This window comes from Alligator sinensis, unplaced genomic scaffold (genome assembly GCF_000455745.1).
Source record: "Alligator sinensis unplaced genomic scaffold, ASM45574v1 scaffold104_1, whole genome shotgun sequence".
NCBI classification, from domain to species: Eukaryota; Metazoa; Chordata; order Crocodylia; family Alligatoridae; genus Alligator; species Alligator sinensis.
In genome coordinates, this window is record NW_005841867.1 from 731,848 (window position 1) to 743,933 (window position 12,086).

The 12,086-nt window shown below is 43.7% G+C and overlaps 1 long non-coding RNA gene across 1 annotated transcript; it reads left to right on the plus strand.

The window, feature by feature from the left end:
* Window positions 1-380: 380 nt before the first annotated feature.
* Window positions 381-6,093, plus strand: LOC102376083. Its single transcript, XR_323016.2, has 3 exons — window positions 381-478; window positions 622-766; window positions 6,024-6,093. It is a non-coding gene; the product is annotated as an uncharacterized LOC102376083 (long non-coding RNA).
* Window positions 6,094-12,086: the final 5,993 nt, after the last annotated feature.

The following is a 12,086-nucleotide window of genomic DNA, read 5'->3' on the forward strand; positions in this document are numbered from 1 at the left end:
ATTTTGCCCACCTGCAGGCAAGATTAATTTTTTTTTTCTCTGCAATGGCAGAGCTCATGATGGTGATCTGATTTGAAATTATTTGGCACTCTGCCCTTTCCTCACAGCCACCATAAACTGGCATGGCTAAGGATCCCTCCATTTACAAACAGCAACAATTTCAGGGCACCCAGATAACTCTGCATATGCTGCAAACAAGGCACGTGAAATATTTAAACAGAAACTTTACCCTTTGGGTTGTCCCTCAGTCACATGATACCTAACATTTAATTATAAAAACCAAACAAAATGAGCTTCATTGCTGCAAGAAAGAAATTAAACTTAATACTACTGAACTTAAATTTAATACTGTCTAATGTTTCCTGACAGTCTCCAAAATACTGTTGACTGCACCCAGGCAGCTGGAAAATGGACTGCAGCATGAGGATCGTGTGATTAAAGTTCAAAGTGCAAGCATGCGATAATCATAGGAAAAATGGTAATTTCTTAATCTCTCTCGCACATGAGCTGATCACATGTTGTTAATTAAACAGGTTTCAAGATGTTTATTGGATTTGTCAATAGTTTGTTGATCAATTGCATAATCCTGGTTTTTATTTTTAATTTTCTTTTCCTTGCCAGCTTTGGAGGTGGTACCCAGGAGCTACATAAAAGAAAACAATACACAAAATGGAATCACATAAAAACACCAATCTCTCCTTTCCAGTGATGTCATGTATACTCACCATGTTACATACGGTGATCTGGTCTCAGATTCTGGTCTCAGGTGCATTTGTATAAATCTGGGTTTACTTCATTGCCTTTCATTATCACTTCAGAACAAGACTTGTCTAGGACCCTTTCCCTTACCCCATAATATTCCTTTGGAGCTACAAGCTTAGAATGGCACTAAATTATGAGAAAACCCCTGTTCAGATAGGTAGAACCTGTGCAGCATCCGAGGCCTCTTGCTGATACTTCTAGGAACTGCCCAACCTGCCCTCTCCATATACTGACAAGAAACATAGCTCACTTAATTATATTATAGTGATATGCTTCTTAACATACATTTGCTACTATGGTTATTGACAGTGTTCACCACCAATTCTCTTTGGTTAAGGCAGGGGTGGGGAAAATCTGGCCTATGGGCCAAATCCATCACGACAGGTGATTTCATTCAGCCTGCAGGTGGGTGCCTACTAATTTACTGTATCTGGTCTGGTCCTGTGCTGCCCCTGCTGTGCTTGTGTAGGACTGAGCCCTGCTGTCTCCCATGGGGGCAGTGCAGGTTGTGCTCCCACTTTTGCCCACAGGATGGTTCTGATCTTGGCCCCAAAGGTAGGGCAGCAGCAGCAGCAGTGGGCAGGCAGGGGAAGGATGGTGGCAGGTGGGGGGGAAGTAGCAGTAGCAGCAGTGGGGGGGCATGAAGCGGTGGTAGGCAGGCAGGGAGGCAGTGCCGGTGAGTGGGCGGGAAGTGGCAGTGAGAAGTGGGCAGGAGGGTAGTGGCAGCAAGTGGGCAAAAGGGAAGTGGCAGAGAGCGGGTGGGAGTGAATTGGCAGCTGGGCAGGAGCACAGAACCTGCACCGGTGTCCCAGGGCTGGGTCTGACTGGTTCCCAGAGTGGGGCAGCAGGAGCATGGCCTGGGCTGGAGTGGATGTGGGGTCCACCTGATTTCATTGCATGGGGCTTCCCGGGGCTCACATGCAGTTCATGGGTTCTCTGCCTGCACCATGTGCTTCCAGGGGGAGCCCCATGTGATGGAGCCAGCAACCTGGTTCCACTCACTGCCACATGCAGGAATGACAGAAATCTCCACGCTGCCCCCAGGAAGCTCCTTACCCTGCCACCCCATTTGAGCCCTATGACCTGCACTGCCAGCTTCATCTGCATAGAACAGATCCAGCAGTACAGGGCTCAGGCAGAGAAGCCAGGAACTGCACGTGAGCCCTGCACAATGGAGCCAGTGGCTCAGCCATGTGCAGTCCTGAGGCTCACTGGGACTGTATACCACCAGGGGGTACCACCTGCTGTGGGCTGTGAGTGCCCCAAGGGCTTGCCACCTGCTGCTGCCACTGGTGACAGGGTCTGTGCACAGTGGGGGGGCATGTGTGAGGGGAGCGTGTTTGTGGGGAGGCCCACATGCACTCCCCACTATACACATGCACTCACACCTCCTCATGCACACCCCACACCCACACCTCTCCACACACACCCCTCAGCCACACTCCCATACACCATCCCCCCTACACATCCCACAACTTCCCACACACACTTGCTTCCCCTCACAAACACCATACTCACCCACCCACATCCCCACACATCCCCACAAGCACTCCTCACACCCACAGACCCAGGGTTTTTTTCTGGCTCCAAGACGGGAAACCCCCCCTCCCAAAAGAAGTACTTCCAGGGGCAGGGGGTGGGACTTCCATTGGCAAAGGTCAGGGGTTAGGGGCAGGAATCCTGATCCCAAGATGGTGACTGGGGTTGGGACACCTGTAAAGGGGCAGGGCTACCCTTGCAGCCCTTGACAGCTCACCAAAATTCATTAAGTGGCCCTCCACCTGAAATGATTGCTCACCCCTGGGTTAAGGGATAAAATTAGAGAAGTTCAGTCTTTTCAAAGTAGCATTTAATGCTGCTTTTGAAGTCTGATGAATGATTTCTATAGAATCTTCAACTAGCGTACATGTGCTAGATGAGGGATGGCCAACTTTCAGCATGAGTGCCACAGTTGGCACATTTGTGACACATAGCAGATATGCAAAGGGACAGGGAGCACAGTGGCAGATGAAGCAGAAAGCAGAACAGCAGATCAAGCAGGAAACATGGGGCAGGGAACAGAAAGCAGAGCAGCAGACCGAGCTTGGAAAGGGGATCACAGCAGCACTTGGGGAAAGTGCAGGGCTAATTTGTGACACTCCTACTAAAAAGGCTGCACCCCACTGTGCTAGATGGTGTTAATGAATTCGCTACCAGCAATTCTATCTTTTAGACTAGGGACAGAGAGTATACATTAACAGTATAAGTGATCAGAAACCAGTTCAAATCTGTAACACAACAGAAATTCAGTGTACATAAACCACATCCAAAATGGCCAAAACCAGTTCAAGATAAACCTGGATTGGTGTAGTATCAGACTTAACTGATTTAAGTCTGGGAAAGTGCAGATTCCTTGCTAAATGGAGGAGACAACCTAGTGACAGATGAGGTGGAAAAGGCTGAAGTATTTGATGCCTTTTTCATTTCAGTCTTCACTGGCCAGGTCAGCTTCCAGACTGCTGCACCTGGCAGTACAGTTTGGGGAGAAGATGAGCAGCCAACAGTGGCAGAAGAAAAACTGGACATGTACAAGTCCATGGGCCAAACCGGACACACCCATGGGCGTTGAGGGAGATGGCCAATATGATTGCAGAGCCACTGGTCATTATCTTTGCAAAAGAAAAGAAGAAGTTGTGGGTGATTGGCAAAGGGTAAATATAGTGCCCATCTTTAAGAAAGGGAAGAAGGAGGATCCAGGGAACTACAGACCAGTTAGTCTCACCTCACTCCCTGGAACAGTAAAGGAATAGGTCCTCAAAGACTCATCTCTAAGCATTTAGAAGAGGAGAAGGTGATTAGGATCAGTCAACATAGATTCACCAAGGGCAAGTAGGTCTCATGCCTGTTCTGTATAGTGTGAGACCTAGGGAGGGTTATACGTTCCCCTTCCCCACTGGTTCACGGAAAGTGGAGATTCTGGACCTCGATGTTGCAGACGAAGCACTCCAGAGCTTCCAGACACTCTCACATCACACACAAACTATAATAAACTCACAGGAGACACTCACACTGCAGAAAGCACTCACATTGAAATTAAATAATGCACGTACACCACAGAACAGGTACAAGCAAGAGACAATGACACACACTGCAAGATTCCCTGGGCAGATGCAGTACAGCACATCACCCCCATTTATGTGGTCTGCTTGTCAGTCACCACTTCTTCTGTCAATCATGTTGTAAGCCAATCAAAACCTTATGCACACAGCACTCATTTATCTTTCCACATGTCTCTCTTTTGCAGCTGACAATCAATTTCACTGAGTTTCCCACTCAGAGGTTACCAGAACTGCGCATGCTCCAGGCCTCTTAATAAGATTTAACAGGGTCACGACATGCATAATGAGGCTATAACCTGGACAGACTTGTGAGGTGGATGGATCATAAACTCATGGCGTTTAACGTGGAGAAATGTAAAATGCTCCATCTGGGGACGGATAATCCACAACACATTTACAGACTCTGCAGTGCCACGCTTGCCAGCACCACAACTGAAAGAGACCTGGGTGTTGTGATAGACCACAGAATGAACATGAGCCACCAAACCAATGCGATAGCTGGCACAGTGAGTGCATCTACCAGTCCATCTCCAGCAAGACTAAGGATGTTATCTTCCTGCCTGCTTGGCCTTGGTGAGACCACAGCTGGAGTACTGCATCCAGTTCAAGACACAACATTTCAGGAAGGATGTTGAGAAGCTTGAGAGAATGCAGAGGGGCACACGCATGTTTACAGGTCCGGAGAGCAGGTCATATGAGGAGAGGTTGAAAGATATGGGAGTGTTCAGCCTGGAAAAGAGATGACTTAAAGGGCACTTGGGTGGCAACCTATAAGTATATTAAGGGTGTACATCAGAGCTGGGGGAACATCTGTTCACCAAGGCACCCCAGGGGAAACAAGAAACAATGGGAACAAACTGATTGAAGATCACTTCAGATTGGACACAAGGAAAAACTTCTTTACAATTTGAGTGCCAAGGGGCTGGAAAAGACTCCCCTCAGAGGTGGTATACTTACCCACCCTGGCAATCTTCAAAAAACATCTTGATGCCCACCTTGCTGGGGTCATCTGACCCCAGCAGTCTTTCCTGCCCAAGTGCAGAGTGGCTGGACCTGATGATCTTGTGAGGTTCCTTCTAGCCCCTAACATCTATGAATTTGTGAATCTATGTATCATAAAGGGCAAAAGTTCAAGTCTTCTGGAATCCTCCAGCCCTCTAGTCATACCTATATGAGGCAGTCCATTAAGGATGCAAGTCTGGGGTTCTACAGTGGCAGATGACAGAACAAGGATCAAGTCTCAAGTTGCAGAAAGGGAAGTTTAGGTTAGATGTTAGAAATAACTTTCTCACTAGGAGGGTAGTAAAGCACTGGAACAGGTTACCCAGAGAGGTGGTGAAAGCTCCATCCTTGGAGGTTTCCAAGTCCTAGCTAGACAAAGCCTCAGGTGGGATTGTTGCCCTGGGGGATCAGGCCAACTCTCAGGATCTCAATATTGTGCTGTAGACAGGAGGGCGTAACACAATTGCACATATACAAACACACAAATCAATTAGGTGCATACACACGCACACTACCAGCTCAGGCACATACACATCCAACCAGCCTAGGAAAATGCATACCTATTACCAATTCAAGCACATACACTATACACCCCAAAAGTTAGACACAGATCACTAATTCATATATCATGCACACAGTGATATATATATATATATCAATGATATATATATTTATATATATCATTCACTATCGTTCACTTACAAACACAGGCCTAAACCATACAATATCCATATGAAACAATAAAAATCAATACGAAAATTATAATAATACAATATACAACAGTAAAAATCAATACAAACCTAATAATTATCCAATATAAAACAGTGGATATCCAAAATCAAAAACTTGCTACCAAGATAGAAATGTTTAAAGCTTATCCTAAGTTTGATCTCACTTATACTTATCTATAGGGAATAGAGAAGGAGAGAAAAAGTCAGAAATGGTTGGGGAAGGGGAGGGAATGCATTTTAAAATAAATACAAAAAAAAAAAAGAAAAAAACTGGGGGTTGTATTACAGGATGATCTAGTTGGGGACGGTCCTTCTTTGAGCAGGGGGCTGGACTAGATGACCTCCTGAGGTCCCTTCCAACCTTAATTTTCTATAAACCTATGATTTAGGTTAGATTAGTTTATTGAACTTCTGTCTCATATTCCCCCAGGATTCAAGTTAACTCACAGTCACCCAGCATGCCAGGATGCTTTGATCGTCCCCTGCAAACTTCCCCTCTCAAGGTAGGTGGGCTAGCCTTGGCCTAAGCTCTCTGTTCCAGCCCAACAGGGAGGCATACTTTAGCACCCACTCTTTTCTGTCCTTGGCCACTGCAGGCATGTGGCTGTATTTCCAGATTGAAAAGTAAATGTCCATCCACTTGCATATTGGTTCAATCTATGCAGTGTAGCCCAGTCTGCTACAATATAATCTATTTAGTCTGAGGCTTTTTGATTGTCTTTACTTAGTTATACTGTTCTGGAAGAAAACAGGTACACTTCTACAGTAGTTTTGTAACAAGAAAGTCAAGAGAACCTACTGTCACTTGCATTTGCATTTTGTACACTGCAATAGCCTGATTCCTGATTGTGAATATCATTAAACCATTTATTTCAAATGTGTAGTAAGGAAGGAGTGGGCAGGTCACATGCAGTTGCAGCTGAATCAGATAGTCTCTTCGTTTGGGGGGGGGGGTGCCTATTGGCCTCTTGAGATAATTTATGAATAAAAGAAAGCAAACAGGCAGATGGAAGGGAGGATTTGATGTGAAGTGGGTCGTAAGACCTGCTCATCTTTCTGACCAAAAGGTCCATTTGTAGCTCTGCTCTTAGTGAAACAGGTCAGCAAAATACAGCTTTTCATTTGTTTGGTGTGAAACCCTGGTAGGGTGACTGCTGGTGTTCAACAATACTGGAAAGGAGCTGGAGGTGAAAGGGTACATTTTTTGCCTTGTCACATGCACTGCCCAACTCTGAGCCACATGATCCTTCCAGCATTGCTTCATCTCTCAGGAAAACACTGGTGGGGGTTGAACAGAAATCAGATATAACGGGTAAGACAGACACGGACATTGCTTATGTGTTCCTTTTCTATACTGCTTTTAAAATGTAAATGACTAATTTCCTAATAAATCATTAAGGATTATTTCCCCTGCATACAGCATTGCATAATTGGTCACATGCATTTGTGGGTTTCTATCTTTCTGTATAGAACCAGATATAGGCACTGTCAGAGAAGGGGGTAATGGACTATTGATGAGATCTGGAATGGCAAATCTGCATATCTCACTTTCCTCTTAATCTACTGGGCAAAAAGCATGAGAGTTATAAACATGACTGAGAGAGAGAGATGAAGGAAGAAGCCATGTGAAATAAAAACCAGGGTAAAAGAGAAGCAGACAAAAGGGGGAAATGAAAGTGCAAGGAACAGACATACAAAACCCCCCATATCCAGCTGCTTTTATGTTTCCTTATAAAATGAAGAAAACATAATGAGAGATCAGAATCATGCATTCTGGTTGTAGATATGTAGGGTTCACCCCAAAGATAGCTCCAAACAGACTGTGCTAGATGAGCCACCCTCTCAATCCATAACTTATGTGCAACAGCTGCGAGATTATACTTCCTTTTGTTCAAGCACAACCCTTCTAGGAAACAGTCTGCCCCTACTTGGGTCTCCTAATTTGTTTAACTGTAATTATGGGAAGTACAGAAAGGTGTGGGGTTAAGAGTGAGAAGTTGTAGGATTGTTGTTGCCTGACATTCTTTGCTTGCAGTCTAAGCTGCAGGCAGCAGTGAGTTAGAACGCAGGCCTGGACTCGACTGCCACTGAGAGTTCATATTTTGTATGTAGATACTTAAAAGAAAATACAAGCAAAGCATTGCAATTTTCTTAATAAAAATATAATTTTTTATCCTAAATTATAATTTTATTTTTTAGATTTTTAGTCTGAAAATAATTTAAGATTCTGGTTTTGCATCTCAATTTTGGCCAGGAAAACATTTTGCCACCTGAAAAATTTTCCTGGCCAGGAAACTCATGTCTAAATGAGTACTAGTCATCATAATGATGCATCTAATTGTACTGTGAACAGAGAAAGAAGCAGTTATACTTATTCTGTGAAGCTGTCTAGAAGCTGAAGCTTTTATTTTGCGTATCTATGTTGCTCACAGAGTAAAAAGATTAGAGGAATACAAAGCCCAATGCAGCCTAGCTAAAGATACGATCATAACAAGCAAAGTACAAATAGATGTTCAAATTTAAAAACTTTTTTTTTGTCCAAGACTTAGGAAACAGTAGGGCTGTGTAAAGCTTTGGGTGCTAATTCAATTCAGAGGAGATTTGGCCGGATTCAGCGGCTAAATCTCTGAATCGAATTGGGAGATCAGTGAAAAGGTCCGAATCAATTCAAAGCACTCTGAATCAATTTGGAAAAGATTCAGAGAGCTTCGGAGATTCGGGCAGTTCCCCCTTGCAGCCACAGGGAGGTGGACTTGGACTCCATGGCAGTAAGAAGGGGGGGGCTAGAGGACAGGAGAGGAGACCATGGGGGTACCTCCACCAGACCCCATCCCCTGCCTGCTCCCCCAGCCCTGTCAATGGCTGCCCGGCCCAGCCCCAGTGTCCTGGCTCTTAAAAAAAAACCAACCACACTCACTGGCTCCTGCCAAAAAAAAGGAGCCCTGCACTCACTGGCTGCTGCAGCGGCTATCAGGGCTTCTGGGGGCTCGTGGCAGAGCACCCCTGTGCAGTATGGGGCAGTGGGGATTGCTCCCTTGCCTGGCAGCCGCTGATGAGTGTGGGGCTTTAAGAAAAAAAAAAGTGCCAGGATGCTGGGGCTGGGTGGAGCAGCCATTGACGGGGCTAGGAGAGTGTGTTGGGGATATGGGTTCATGGCAGAGCCCCCCATGCAGCATGGGGCAGTAGGGTGTAGAGGGGATTGCCCCCTCACCTGGCAGCAGTTGGTGAATGCAGGGCTTTTTTTTAAAGAGTTGGGACACTGAGGCTGGGTGGGGCAGCCATTCATGGGGCTGGGAGAGTGGGTGGGGGATGGGGCCTGTTTCATTTGGAGATTTGGCTAATTCAGCAGCAGATGAATCTCTGAATCAGATTTGGACAAATTGATTTGGGACATACTAGCAGCTTTGCACAGGCCTAGGAAACAGAATAATTCCCAATCCCCTCCATTTGTAGGCCTTAGCCATTTGTACAGTGGAACAAAGAAATAAATGTATTTCTATAGTTTATAACCAGTGCTGTAGTTACCCAGTGCTACATTTCTCATTGGTCAAATGTACCCTTTTTCCTTCTTCCTTTTTTTTAACCTTGGATGCTCCCAAAATCTTAGTCATTAGTTTCAAAATCTATTAGCATTGGGTTGAACAACAGTCCACATTCCATTACCACTGCCAAGATGATTGTAAGCTCATTATTCTTCTGACTTGTTAATTTGTATTAGTTGTCCTTTAACTTTTTAACTTCCTTTCTCTTAGATTCTAATCTGTCCATGAAGTTTGGTCCTGTTATTGTGTGGCTACAGGCTGAATCTCTCACACTTGGCTTTCACTGTTTATTTTCACAAATGGTGTATATTTCAGCTTTTATTCTTTTATATATTATTGATTGATCATCAACTGTGTATTACACAAGAAGAAAATGAAACTGCTCTTTCCATAGGACACATAACACACAACTTGCTAAAAAATCCAGAGGATCATAATAATTTAGTTTATCTAGGTCTAGATGGCTGAGTTAATTTGTTACCAATATGTGATGAGTTGATGTTTCTGACTGGCTGACTTAATGAGATACTTGTATCCAAATATTTAAAATAGTTGATCATCATTATGTTGTTGTCATTTTAATGAACGAGGCTTTTTTAAATGGGTGTCTTCTATTGTTGATATCTAAATAAATAAAGTATTTGTTTTAAATGTTAATCTGTTTTTTATTTTTCTTTCCTAATTGTTGATATCGTATTTATGAGCCTTGCAGACAATAATGAATCTTATAGAGAGAGCTGAATAGGTAAGGAACACACACACACAGAGGATGTCTTCCTCTTGTTTCTTGTCTTTAGTAGGAACAGAGGTTGGCTACTGTTACACTCTTTTTAAAATAGCATCTTTATTTTTTGTTTCTTATTGTATTTCAAAATGAGTAATCAAAAATGCTCAAGCTTCAGTGTTCTACCTCCCACTTTCTGTTTGTTTCTACCATTAAAGCAATAGAGCTGCTTCTGTAGCTTTCTGCACTTTGTCTGGAAGGTCAGGGATAGTGACATACTCTCCATGACATTTTTCTAGATTAAATCCTTAACAATAGCTTAATTATAGGGACTTGAAGATAGGGCTGTGAGATGTGGAGGCAGTGCACTTATGGTGTCTAGCTTGGACTTCTGCCAACCCTGTCAATCTAGCTGTAAATGGTCTTGGGGAGTCAAGGGTGGCTGGGTGTGATGCCAGCAATTCCCCTATCCCTTGCTTGTGTGCCATTGGCTACAGAAACTGGTATGTCCTGACCACAGTAGCTGATTGACTTTGGGGGACCTTTGACTTTTTTGACAGATGGGATCACTAAAGAGGTAAGTCATTTTTCCTGTTTTACAATTCTGATAGTCTCTCTTTAATTTGGGAGAATACCCTTCTTACAGGGTATGAAAGCTTTTGGGTGCTGGTGGATAGGCTGGTAGAATGTCTGCAGTGATTCATATTTTTTTAACCTTTAAACCAAGCACTGACTTTGGATGTGTTAGTACAGGGGTGGCCAGCCTGTGGCACATGTGCCACAAGTGGTATTGGCAGCCCTTGTGTGTGGCACACAGCAGATTGAGGGGGAAACAGGCAGCATAGTAACAGATAGGGCAGGAAGCAGGAAGCAGAACATCGGATCAGATAAGGAGCACAGGGAAGGAAGCAGAAAGCAGAGCGGCAGATCAGGCAGGGGAAGGAGATTGGAGTGACACTTGGGGAGGGTGCAGAGCAAACTTGTGGCATTCCTCCCAAAAAGATTGGCCCCTGCTGCTCTACTATCTCACGCATAGAGTGTAACAAGATTGTTGATGCCATTGATTGGTTTGTGTCAATGTTATTTCTTGACAAAGCTGTGTACATTTGCTATATTCTGATTTCACAGGTATAATTTCAAAGACTTCTGTTGTAGAAGTCTTTCATTCAGGAGCCATGGTAGTACTTGGTTCATTCCCCTTTAATTAAAAAAAATGGTGGACTTGAAAATATTCATAAAATATCTAGATACATTAATGTAATCTAGCCTGTGTAAGAAAATATACATTAGTCACGTAGCTGAAGAGAGGCTGCTGAAGAAGCCGTAGTTTTACTCCCTAGGATAGCTGATAAATCACGTTCCCCATTAACTAGTGACATGTGCGTTAAACTAATGAGAATTATGTCTGCTGCAATGTAGTGTACTTTTATTCTTAGAGATTTTTCTCCAGCTTGTACACTTCCACCAGCACTCTTAGCTAACCTTACAGCTAATTTTGCCTTTTGCTAATACACCATTCATACTTGATCCTGTTTGAAATGTTTCTGTTATTGATTATCATCTTTTCTCCTTCTCTCCTCATCTTCATCTTTCCTTGGAAATAAGTGAGACAACAGAACCTGCTTTTTCAGCTTTTGATCATGGTGTGCATTAGGCATACAATGAAAAACAGACAAAAAGCAAAAGTGATGCTCTTGACAAAGGACGTGCTCCCACATTAATATGTTGCTATCCTCCAGACAGCCATAAAAATCTCAAGTATGCAGGGTATAAGGCTAATGCTGCCTGCACAACAGGCATGTTTGAACATATGACCTTAAATTTCATCACTGATGCAATCTGTGTTTTAATGGAATTTCTTCTATAAGAGATGGATGCAGGATTCTCTACAGCTTAAGTATTCAGTTGCCCCCTTTGGGCCTGGTGGGTTTTAGGGTTAGCTTTTTTCTGTGAGTTTCCTGTAATACCCTAAGGGCACTATTCTGAGTTCTGATTATGTTGGACTAATGCAACTATTTGTATGTTCTGGTTCTCCATAGATATCCTAAATGGCTTGATGGGTGTACACTCTGCAGACCCTTTGATACAAAAAAATGTGCTATTTATTTTGTAATACAGGATTTTCATTTTTATGTGATAAAAACATTGGGTTTCTACTTCTTGGTTCAAAACCTGTCTACACATGTCCCTTGAGTGTCAGAACAATGGAGCAGAACAAACAGCAGGA